At 43.0% G+C, this 12,841-nt stretch overlaps 1 protein-coding gene across 1 annotated transcript in view; it reads left to right on the top strand.

The window, feature by feature from the left end:
• Nucleotides 1-5,531: 5,531 nt before the first annotated feature.
• The window catches only part of LOC147607739 (uncharacterized), a 109,834-nt gene continuing 102,524 nt past the window's right edge, over nucleotides 5,532-12,841 (top strand). The window contains exon 1 of the mRNA XM_086790207.1: nucleotides 5,532-5,912. The gene's annotated coding sequence lies outside the window, so the exon portion shown is untranslated. The remainder of the gene's footprint in view (nucleotides 5,913-12,841) is intronic.

Below are 12,841 nucleotides of genomic sequence, written 5' to 3'. Positions count from 1 at the left end.
TATAGAAATATGGAATTGTGAAGATGCTAGACATATGTGAGGCTTGTATGATAGTAGGCAAGCAATGTTAACAACCATTTTCACAAGAGATCACCTTTAGAACAAAGTCTCCTCTTTAATGATTACCTTTGTGGAAAAAAACTAACCATTACACTGGGTGGTTTTCTTAATTCCTATTGTTGACTACAATAGGACGTTATGGGCATATTATTTGATGTATAAGACTAAGGCTTTTGGTAAATTCAAGATATGGCTATCAATGGTAAAAATCAAGACAATTAAGAAGTTGAAGAAGTTTTGGATTGATTGGGATGGAAAATTTACTTTGACTACAATAGGAAGTTATGGGCATATTATTTGATGTATAAGACTAAGGCTTTTGGTAAATTCAAGATATGGCTATCAATGGTAAAAATAAAGACAATTAAGAAGTTAAAGAAGTTTTGGATTGCTTGGGATGGAAAATTTACTTTGATGGAATTCACAACCTACTGTAAGGAGTGGGGATTAAGGGTTACCACCATTGCTCATACTCCAAAGTAGAATGTCATTGATAAAATAGTGGCCGAGATGGCTAGAAGTATGCTTAAATAGAAAGGGTTGCCAAATACCTTTTAGGTCAAGGAAATTATTACTATGGTGCACATTGTCAATAGGAATTACACTAAAGTAGTAAAGGGGACAACTCCTTATTAAGAAGCCCACTTTGGTAAAAACCATATGTATCCAAAAAGCAGCAAATGCATCTTTTTGGGCTATGATATACATGTATGGAGTCAAAGGGCATAGACTCTATGATACCAAGGTGAAAAAGATCGTGGGTGAGCTATGATGTGGTGTTCCTTAAACAACCTCTTCATGAGTTAGAGGAGTGTCAAAATTTATGGTGCCATTGAGAGCAAGGTATGAGTAGAGGACCAAGATTAGGAGCATGCAATTGCATCACACTTGGACATTATCCCACATGAGCACATTTGTAAGAGGTGTACCATCCTCATATAAAAAGGGTCATTTTCAAGTAATGAAGACAAGTACCTCTCAAGCCTCTCTTTGAGTACAAGTTTCCATCTGTGTAACCTAATTGTGCTTGAGTCAAGCTTGACCCATCCCTAAAGGTCATAGGAATTGGTGAGAAAAGGCCCCCCGTTTCTTTTAATTGGAAAGATTTGAAAACTGCTTTTTTTTCTTCCGCCTTTTTGACATTTTCAAACAAAAAGGCAACAGCAAGCCAACTTCCCCCTTGGTCTGTCCTATCGATAGTTGGTTGAGTCCTGAAGGGTAGATGAGTCCCTCCTAGGATTGCCCTGAAGGGCAGAGCTACAGCTTGTTAAGTCATTAGGATCATCATTATGTTCAATCTTTTGACATGGTATCAGATCCACTCCTCTCCACTAGCTTAGCTTTAGCCCTCTCTAATAATTTTTTAGTTTTTTAGTTTTAATCAAGCTCATTAAGCTAATCAACCCCAAGCTTATCCATACACTTTCTTGTGTGGACCAAATTTGAAGAGCTATATTTGAAGAGATATGTTCTCTCTATTCTTACAACCATTGTTCAAGTCATTCAAGGGACACCTTCACCAATCCTAGGCGTTAATCTTCACCAGAGGAATTAAGCTATTTTGTCACCATCTGCTCGATTTTTGTGCTAATCAAGCCAACCCCAAGCTTATCCACACACCTCCTTGTATGGACCAAATTCGAAGAGCTCTATTCTCTCTATTCTTACAACCATTGTTCAAGTCATTCAAGGGACACCTTCACCAATCCTAGGTGTTAATCTTCACTAGAGGAATTAAGCTATTTCGTCACCATCTGCTTGATTTTTGTGCTAATCAAGCCAAACCCAAGCTTATCCACAAACCCCCTTGTGTGGACCAAATTTGAAGAGCTCTATTCGCTCTTTTCTTACAACCATTGTTCAAGTCATTCAAGGGAGACCTTCACCAATCCTAGGCGTTAATCTTCACTAGAGGAATTAAGTTATTTTGTCACCATCTGCTCGATTTTTGCGCTAATCAAGCCAATCCCAAGCTTATCCACACACCTCCTTGTGTGGACGAAATTTAAAGAGATCTATTCTCTCTATTCTTACAACCATTGTTCAAGTCATTCAAGGGACACCTTCACAAATCCTAGGCGTTAATCTTCACCAGAGGAATTAAGCTATTTCATCACCATCTGCTCGATTTTTGTGCTAGTCTGATGTGATTGGTTTTTTGCGCCATTTGCTCTGTGTGCACTGTTAAGCTGAGCCCCTTTAGGGGTGCCTTAGCAATGATATGAGCTAACTCCAGCCAAAGTTTCACCCTATTCCATCCACATTTCACGGCGCTAGAAGGGAAAATACAATTGCATGTTTTTTGACCAATACACATGGTTTAGGATTGTTTGAGCTACTTATCTCTACTCAAACCCTTACACCCCATCGAGGCTAAGAGATTTATGCAAAAACCACCATCAAAGATTCCTTTCCATGAGCTTAATGGAGTCCTCTAAATTCTAGTCATGCTAATTATCCTCTTTTCTCACTAAACACAACTATTAAGTGGTGATTAGTCTAAATGGGGTTCAATTGAGAGTAAAATTAAAATCTTTCAGGTATATTAGCTTTCTACAAGCATCAACATTGATCATTTGTCATTTGGTTGGGTTTTGGGATGAGATAACTACTTGCAATAACATTCAAATTGCCACTCTTATATGCAATTAGACACTCCCAAACTGAAGCACAATCAGCTTAGTTGGTAAGACCTTTGCAAAAATGGCAACAAACATCACAAATGTTGAGAAGTTCTTTGGGGAAGGATTTCATACCTGGGCCACACAAGGAAGTATCTTCTCATGTATAAGAAGCTATGAAAATTAATTAAGAAAAATGCACTCACTAATCCAACTGAGGATTGGACTAAAAAAGATGAACATGCACAATCATTAATTAGATTGCACTTGGGCACTAACCTTATTCATCACATTGATTCCAAAACCACGGCGGCAGAACAAGCATGGGATAAGTTAAATTTAATATTTATTTCCAAGGCTTGAAATCAAGAAATCCATTTGAAAAATAGAATTTTATGGTTTAAATATGGAACTTCATGAGTCACTAGCACAATTCATAAGCAAAACGAAAAGTATCATGACCCAGTTAGATGGCATTGATGCAAATATGCCATACTTATAAAAATAGATGGCATTGATGCAAATATAGGTGAAAAGGATGCACTTGCCATACTTATAAAAAGCATGCCAGAGGAATATGGTGCACTAGTGACCACTCTAGAGAATTTACTTGAACCAACATTTGAGGGTTGTATTTCATCCATACTTGAAGAGGATAAGCGGTTAAAGACTAGAAAACAAAGTACATCAAGGGAACAAGCATTCTACACTAACAAGGGCATAAAAGAATGTTGCCACTGTGGAAGGAAAGGGTACTTTAAAAGAGAATACAGACTCAAACACAAGCCCAAATGTGGACACTGCAACAAACTCGGGCGGCACAATGAGGAGGAATGCAAACTGAAGAACTAGAAGGCCAACTTCATGGAGGCTTCATCAAGAAAAGAGAAGATCCCTGATGAGCATAGCCAAAGCTATATCCACAAGCCTCACCACCTTAGTCCATGATTGTAAAGGTCATCGATGAGTATCCCTAGTCCTTTCTATTGTGTTTTTCTTATCACATATGACCACATGAGAGTAGAAATTTATGTATTAGGGGTGGTGATGACACCTTGTAATACCACACTTGACCACCTTGAGTAGCATGTTGCACTAAGGCAAAGTGATGCATCTTTTATAATTCACATCCAACCACCTTGCGGTAGCTTATACATCATGGCACCAAGGGGGGGTGTTGAAATTTGTGGTGCCATTGGTAGTAAGGTATGAGTAGAAGACTAGGATCATAGTATACATCCACATCACACTTGGATATTATCCCACATGAGCACATTTGTAAGAGGTGTACTCTCCTCATATAAAAAGGGTCATTTTCAAGCAATGAAGACAAGTAGCTCTCAAGCCTCTCTATGAGTATAAGTCTCCATCTTGTAACATGATTGTGCTTGAGTCAAGTTTGATCAAGTCATTAGGATCATCATTATGTTGTTAATTAGGCTACACCCACCACAGGGTTAGTGTTCTTTAATCATAATAATTAGGGTTAAGCATACCATAGACACATAGACATGCATGCTAGAGGATCCATGTTCAATATTTTGACAAGGAGGAGGGTTCCTTCTACTTTATCCAACAGTGAGGAGATCACTGCCCAACAAACACACCACTAGGTGTAGATTATAAACAACCCCTTCATGAGTTAGAGGTGGAGGCTCCTTCTACTTTATTCCAACAATGAGGAGATCATTGCCCAACAAACAAACCACTAGATGTAGATTGTGAGCTCTCTCTTTAAAGGAGAAAGGGATACCTACACCCAATCCATAGGAGGTGGAATTTGAAGATGAAAAAGATGGACATTCCGAACCACGGAGGGCATGACCAATGCTAATCCATTGGCCATTTTAAACAATTCAAATGATACATGAGAAAAAAAGGGCTCAAGCAAAAGTTGTAATTATGCAACTATAATAGAGATGATGAAGGTTAATAGCTCATAAGTTTGGAGTAGGCACACGATCCAAACTAAATGGGAGCCATGTAGAAATTGTATGAGGAGCTCCATCAACATCGTCTTACTATATCAAACTAAATTTTTAAACAAATGCTTTGAGGAGAGGGAAGTATATGAACTTCATTCATATAGGTGCACGTGCTAGTTGTGTGGACTGGTTGTGCGACACCCACTTGAAAATGTTGTAAGCCTATGATAGAAGCCAAAATTGGCAATATATGGCTCTACTTCTTCCCAATGCTCTTGTGATCTAATCCTCCCAATTTTAAGCATAAATGCTTGGTTGCATCTTGCCATGGGGAAAAGTGGGAAGGAGGCCTAGTGTGAGGGGAGTATTGGTTTGCAACAATGCTAGAAGGGGAACATGTTTCTAGGTCATCACATCACTGACGACGAGCACATTTTGGCCTTGGAAATTTCAAATTCTCAGAATTTTCTTGATAAGTGTGGTACTAGTATGTGTTGGCACCCACCCCCATGGCTGCATGTCCTAGTGCTTTACGTATTGTTCTGTGCTTGTATGAAAGGGAAAATGGAAGTTTTTGATTTCAAAATCGAGATACCATGGGATATAAGCATCTTCGACGAAAAAATATACTGCGTAGAGGGATACGATGCCTTAGAGATTGAGTGAAGGGCTCAAATTTGAGATTAGAGATGGGTGGAAAAGGTGGGCAAAAGTGACTCACGAATCAGTATGATGATAGGGAGCAGAGCACGTGGAGTTGGTAAGATTCCATAGTACGACATGCAAAGTCAAAAAGAGAACCAAACCTGCGCGGGAAAAAGAGATCTCAAAAAAAGAAGAAGAAGAAGACCAATAAGTACAAGGAAAGGAGAATAGATCAACGGCTTTACCAAATAAAATACATACACCACCCACATATAATAATATATATAATTATTTTGTATATAGTAGAAAGAGAGAGCGAGACGTGTAAGGATGAAAGAAGCCAAGCACAAAACGGCAGAGCAGAGAGGGACCGCCGAAATAAGCGAGGAAATAATCGCTTTTTGAAAGCGGGGCCCAACGTCTCCCTCTCTCTCTCTCTATTAATAAACGTGTTCGAGAACTACAACGAGGCGCTGGCTTTCTTTCACGTCCCCTACGCACACAGACACGCAAGGGGGGTGAGAGATTGAGAACGAGAGAGAGAGAGAGAGAGAGAGAGCGGGGGGCAGGGCCTGAGGCAGAGGCAGCGACAATACTCATCAACAAGTCATCACCTTCGTGGAGGCGGTGCGGGAGTATACCCATCAACAAACACACACACGTAAGACGCTGGCTCCTGTAATTTTTATTAGTCTTCTCATTAGGCCTTGTGATTTGGCAAGCAATTGCCCCCCGAAAAGTAAGAGACCGGATTTTGCAACGAGCTGATGCGATGGCTATACTCTAGTGTACCACCTTGCAAAAGTGAGTGCTGATTAAGCTCTACTGAAATGTGGATACACACTTGGGTGATACTGGCTTTCATCAGCCCCAGCCCCCTAACAGTTTCTTTATGGTCGAAAGCATGTCGTTTGTCCATCTGAATGCCTGAGGAGTGGTCTTGTAATGCCTTTGTCCTGGTGCTTGCCAAATAAGCACATTGCAATTCTGGGTAGACAAACCAAACTGTGTGAAGATAAGTGACGGTTTGAAAGCTCGTATCAACCTCAAGGGATAAGGCTCCAAGCTTTGAGAGGATGATCTCAGGTGGCACTTAGATGGCTACTCATGACATCAAAATCCTGCAACCTCTCAAGAATGGCCCCATTGCCCTAGAAAGTTCCCTCATTGGAGTGGGAGTACATTTCATTGGAGCTCTCAGCATCAGCAAGGGAACTTGGCAAAGAAACTATTGAAATGAGCTCATGTGAGAAGATTTGGATAGAATGGTTGAAGTAAGTCTTGAAGCTTGGCTATCCAGTTAACTAGTCAAGACTAGGATTTTCTCCCTTGGCTTCTTTTGTCTCTTTATAGACTAGGGGGAGAACTGGATCTGGATCTAACTGCTTGCTTAGACTCGTGTAACCTGTCATGTGTCTGGATCCACAAAAACAGCTTTTCTGTGAACAAAGTTGTCTACTCTACACTGGTCTAAATAAAACTACTTTTACATCCATAGTGTGGTACCTAGGTAATTGACCACTAGGTAATGGGATATTTGTTGAGGGGAGATTTGTTGGTAATGTTCACCAAATATCCCTAGTTAGTTATGTATGTAAGGGTCAAATGGTCTAAGGTCAAAATTCTATGTAACATCGAGCATTTATATCTTTACTGGTCCATGGATTCACGCAAGGAATCCACGAGTTGTACCAGGAGTGAGGAGCATTGAATGAGTATGGTGGCTTGGCTTTTGGGCCTAGATTCAGGGGAGAGAATGTAGGAGATGATTGAGGAGGTATATGACTTCATCAATGATGTATTTTTAATGCTTGTATTTAGCCTATATAAGAGGCACTCTCTAATGAAGAAATACACTTGATTTACTCCTCTAATGATACTCGAGTTCCATTAAGCTCCTTAATCACTTCTCTAACCAGTGCATGTGTGCTAATCATGTCTCTAATCAAGCTTATGTATCTCTTTGATCCAACATAATTATGTTGCTCTTTCTCTTGCTTTAGCCCTCAAATCTCTTTTAGCTAACATGGTGGTATCAGAGCCAGGTTCCAACTCCCTAGTCCAATCACTCACAAAAATCACTGGCTGCAATTCAATCCTCATTCTTCCCCTTCTGCTAATCAGCTCAGATTTGTGATTCTGGATCATTCTACTTGAAGCAAAGCCTTCACACCTCTTGCCAACATCACAAGCAACTGTACTAGGCTCAACAAGAAGCTCAAAATCAACCCAAATCAGTGAAATTCAAGGAGCAGCAGCAGCAGGAAAGTCTGGTAAAATTGTGCAATAAATCTTTCAATTCATACTTCATGCATGCCTTGGTTCAAATCCTAGGCGATTTCATCAAGAAATCAAGAAGATCTGGATTGTCGCCTGCTGAAACTGTGAACTCTGATCGTTTGCGATCTGTCCAATTGCTGGTGTTGGACCCATTTGTGGAAACCTCTAGTCAAGCGTGCATTGGTGTGAACACAACTGGAAATTGGGTGATCCCCCACGAGAGAGAGAGAGAGAGAGAGAGAGAGAGAGAGAGAGAGAGAGAGAGAGAAGACAAGACTCAAGTACACAGGATTGGGTCCCAAATACCCTGCAAGCGCCCCCACCAAGGATGGTGTATTTGCTTTATTGAATGTGTAGAAAAGATTGATTTGGGCTGGAGATACCCGGACTGAAGTGATCTTCTATTGAGATGATCTTGGCTGAATGTCACCTTTGCCCTTGACCTACTTCAACCACCTTGCAAGAGCAATCCCTTGGCTGTCTTGGCTTGGAGACTCTAGCACTTGTAGACGAATGAGATGATTAACACCCTAGACTGCATATTGCTTATATAGTACACCAACATGCTGGTTAGTTTGCTCCAATACCTGTCGGCCTGTTTCTGCTACTCCACGACTTGAATAAACACCAATAAAGCAGGTGTCTTTTCACACGTGTGGCTCATGGGTGGCTAACTGGCCTGATGCTGGCCGACTTTGTGTGAAGCTGGCTGGCTGACTGGGGTTGCGTGCCCCTCAGGCTTGCTGACTTGCTGCCTAGCCCTCCTATGGGCTGGTTGCTTGGGCATGGGGGCCTCCATGGGCCCTAGGCTAGCAGCTCTAAGGGCTGCTCACCTTCTAGGCAAGGTCTTAAAGCCTTATGGGTTGGCCCATAGAGCTGCCCCTTCACCTAGATGCCCACTTGTATGCAACAAAGGACCTGACTCCTAGATCTGCTGTCCCAGGCATAGCCCGATACATCATTCCAGAAGGTGAATCAGGTTCCGTGTGCACTACTTCCATGTGCGGGACATGCACACCTGACCTTGACCATGTACGGGACTCGTACACGGCCAACAGGATGGGAAGGCACTCAACCGGAATGGAGACAAAAGTACTTGCAGTTGGATCACTATGCCTATGCCTATTATAACTCACCAAGGAACCTTCGTGTCAATCCTTGCTTCATGCCATACCTTGGACGGTGGACTAGGGAAGTCTTCAAAGCTAAACATGGCAAGAATCCCCATTGTATCTTTAACTACCCTTGGTTCCACCCGTCAACCTTCACAGATATACATGCCATGGAGGTAGCTACCTGATCTTGCTTTTGTGGCAACAGTTAGATTTATCCAACTCATTATAACACTTTTGGATGTTCCACAAACAAGCACAAAATGGGGCAAAAAGCAGTTACTATATGATCTCAACGAAGACCCAAATGAGGATGTGGTAGCTTTCTATTTCCACCAACTCAGATTTCTACCTGGGTATATGCTCTGTGACTTTGAGACTATGGTAGATACAGAATTTTGGCCTCCATACAAAGCTTTCTAAAGAACCCAACACTCTTTGGAATTGAGGCATTTATATTGGCAATATGCTGCCAATAAGTTCTTGTAAATTGGAGTCGCCTACCTAAAAGTGGTAAAGCATAAGAGTTCAAGTCTAGTCGCCAGTTGGTTTTTGGACTCTAACGTGTATCCCTGGCTTACTTGTCCTAGACCGGGGCTCACAAGGGGCCAATTACCACGCGAGTTCTTGTACCTATTGTACAGATATGGCCACGTGGCATCCAAGTGCGGGGTGCACGCGATAGTGGTGGTAGATAGATTGATGAAGATGGCATGATTTTTACCTACAAAAGTGATAGTGAAGACAATTGAATTGGCGCAATAGTTTGTTGAGTAGCTTTTGAGGTTGTATGATATAGTTAGTGAGACTCGAAGTTTTTTGGACATTTCTGACATCTAGTTCAAGACATCATTTTGTTGAATGTCGTTGGTGCGTTGGTGAGTCCAAAGGGCATCACCACAAATCATGGAGGCCGCGCTCGGTCCTGAAGGCGGTTTTTGGAATGTCTGTCTCAAAGATCTGAACTTGATGGTAGCCACTCTTAAGATCTATCTTAGAGAAAATTTTTGCACCATTGAGTCGTTCTAGGATGTACTCTATTCTGGGCATGGGGAATCTATTCTTAACTATTAGCGTATTGAGCACCTTGTCATCGACACGTAAGCGTGCGGACTTATCCTTCTTTTGGACAAACAGAATGGGAGCGGCAAAAGGGGAGGAGGACGGTCTTATAAATCCTGACCGGAGCAGTTGGACTAACTACTGCTCCAGCTCGCTCTCCAATGCCTTACAAAGGTGGTAGTAGGGAGATTTTGAATTAGGAACCAACTCTATGCGATGGTCCTTAGGTCTACTGGGTGGAAGATTGGGTGAGAGGTCCTCGCGCAGCATAATGTTGTTGTATTGAGACAAAAGAGCAATCATCCGCTCCTCCACTGTGGGTGATAGCTGAACTGCATTAGACTGAGAGTAGATGCTCCTTTTTTGATGTCTCGTTGGGCCTGAATGTGGGAAATGAGTGGAATTCTAGGAATGCTCCGATTGTTCCTTGCGAATCATGATAGGCTTAGGAAAACCTTCAACGATAGTGAAAGTGTCCTGCCTCCAATCAGGAATGGGTGCATACTGTCTAAACCACTGTATCCCGAGGATCATGTCACACCCTAAAACAGGGGAGACAATGAAATCTTGATCGAATGTGGCCCTTTGAACTTGAAACTCAAACTGCTGAGCTTTATGAGAAATGTGTGTACTTAGACTAGGGGTGAACCCGTCCACATCTAGATGATAAGGAACCAAGGTACAACTCATCTTGTTTGCCAACTGCGGAGGACAATGAACTGCTGTCCCCTTGTCTGTCCCTCAGCCTCATCACCCTCTTGCTTATCATCAAATACCACTGGTGGCACTGAATTCAAAGCGGGCAAAAGTTGAATGGCATTAGAGGCTGATGGTGAAGGTGTGGATGGGGTTGCTACGGTTGCTACTATGGAAGTGGATGCCTTAAGCAAACTTTTCAGCTTGGAACTTAGTGCAATCCTTCTTTCCATGTCCTAGAGTGTGAAAGAAGAAACAACGGTTCTCTGTTTTGTACCGTGTTTGTTTGTTCATCTGGCTGGAGATAACCTCGTGCCCTCCTTAGCTTTTTCCTCAGTAGTTTTCTTGGGTGTAGAATCCTTCTTATTGCCCGATTTACCCTGAGAGTTTTTCTTTTGGTCCTTTTGGTCTTTTTGTTCTGAGTTCCCTTACCGTGGGTAGATGATTGTGCTGTTGGGGCTTAGGGATAGACTGTACCTGCTTGGGCTTACCTTTGTTCAGCATCAGTTCTTGATTCTGAGCGAGGGTCAATGCCCGTGCATAAGTTTGAGGCTCAAAATTCCTAACTGTAATGACCTTGTTGGAATCCCTGAGTGAGTTTGTAAAACTCGTCCTCAAGATTGGTCATGTACTCTGGTGGAAGAAAACGGGCTTTGAGGTTAGCCACAAAGGTAGTCCAATAAAATTGGAATTGGCTTGTGATGGGGTCTGTGTGAAGTTGTGACCAATGCTGCCACCAAGTAGTTGGGGCGCTGCCACATGGACTGTCTTGTGGATTTTGGATTTTAGCTAAAGGAAAGCGTGCTTTAAATTGATGAATAAATTGAGTAACAGCAGCATGATCACACTTACCATCATACTTACTAAAATTTGGAGAGGTTCGTATGATGGTGATGGTAGGGGCGGTGGAGGATGAGGAATTCGGAGCCGGCTGGGGGGAGGGATGCCAGAATATGTGCCATTGTCTATTGATGCTGGATTTGCATAGCTCCAGTCGATTCTTTGACGAAACTCTTGGTCGACGATTTCTCGACGACGCTGGTCTTCCTCATATTTGCGTGTGACTTCCTTATCTCGTTGTTTCTCCGCACGTCTCAGTTCTTTTTGTTGTTCTTCTTTTCTTTTTGCTTCTTCATGTCTTTCTTTGTCTTTTCTTTTTGCTTCTTCACGTCTTTCTTTGTCTTCTCTTTTTGCTTCTTCACGTCTATCTTCGTCTTTTCTTCTTTGTTCCTCCATGGTGAAGAGGATCTGTGTCAGATCGGAGATGCCTTCTTTGGGCTTCTGTTTTTCTGCGGCAAGCTGCATCTTTAGAGAATTTATTTGCTCCATCATTATTCTCAAGAGCTCAGAACCTGCTTGACTGTCCCTTGACTGAGGGCTTACAGTGGGGTCACGGTGTACGACAAATATTCCTATAAAAAGGTACTACTGTACAAATGTTGATCATGCCAGTAGGTCCTCTATAATATAAGAGTCCTAAACGAGCACCCTGACTCTAGGAATCTAATCAGAGTCAACGGTGACTACTAGAGCAGCTAAGGTGGGGGGTCCTCCAGAACCACTCCATAAGGCAGCCCCAATAGAGGCAAGTAAGCGGAATTAAGCTCTGGGCAGACCCGAGAATGTGAATCATATGGCATTCATGCAGTGGTTCTCAACCACTGGGGCAAAACCAAGATGGAACCGATGAAGATTTTCGTGGGTCCCAATGGTATTCTCTAAAATGTGTGGCAGCTTCAGGGGAGTCAAACTCAACCTGGAAAATACCCGGTTCAAGTAGGCAAGTGTCGGTGCAATGCTCATCCACATTAGAATGGAAGATTGCAAAGCCAATCTCTTAAATTTGGTTGCTTTAGACGGGTGAGCTTGCGCTATTGATTTTCCTGCCCCAGCCTGCCCCTTTGCTGCCCCCGCTTGCCCTCTGTTGCCTCCGCCTGCCCCTCTGCGGCCCCCCGCCTGCCCTTCTACAGCCCCTGCCTGCTCCCCTGCTGCCCCCGCCTACCCTCCTACTGCTCCCGCCAGCCCTTCTGCAGCCCCCCACTTGCCCTTTTGCTGCCTTTGCCTGCCTTTCTTCAGCCCTCGCCAGCCCTTCTGCTGCCCTCGCTTGTCCCTCTGCTGCCCATCTGCAGTCCCCGCCTGCCCCTCTGTTGCCCCCACTGCCTTTGCTATCCTAGCTACTCCCGCCCTTCTGCTCCTGCCTTTGCCCCCCTCTTCTGCACCTGCCTCTTTATCAGCAGCAATTTTATCTGGATTCAAGTCGGCCACCCATTTTTTTGATTGGCTTTATGGCTTCTTCTGCCGTAGCCAATCTTTCGTCACCCCCACTGGTCGGGAGAATCATCAATTTTTCACAAGACGAGCTCACCTCTCTTCAGCATGACATTGATCGTGCACTTCCAGGATACTCGGTTGCTTGGTCGAGGCTTCTTCCAGGTGTACT

This window comes from Cibotium barometz, chromosome 55 (assembly GCF_041138505.1).
Source record: "Cibotium barometz isolate CiBa-2024 chromosome 55, ASM4113850v1, whole genome shotgun sequence".
Taxonomy (NCBI): domain Eukaryota; kingdom Viridiplantae; phylum Streptophyta; class Polypodiopsida; order Cyatheales; family Cibotiaceae; genus Cibotium; species Cibotium barometz.
This window is presented reverse-complemented; position numbering and strand designations above follow the sequence as displayed.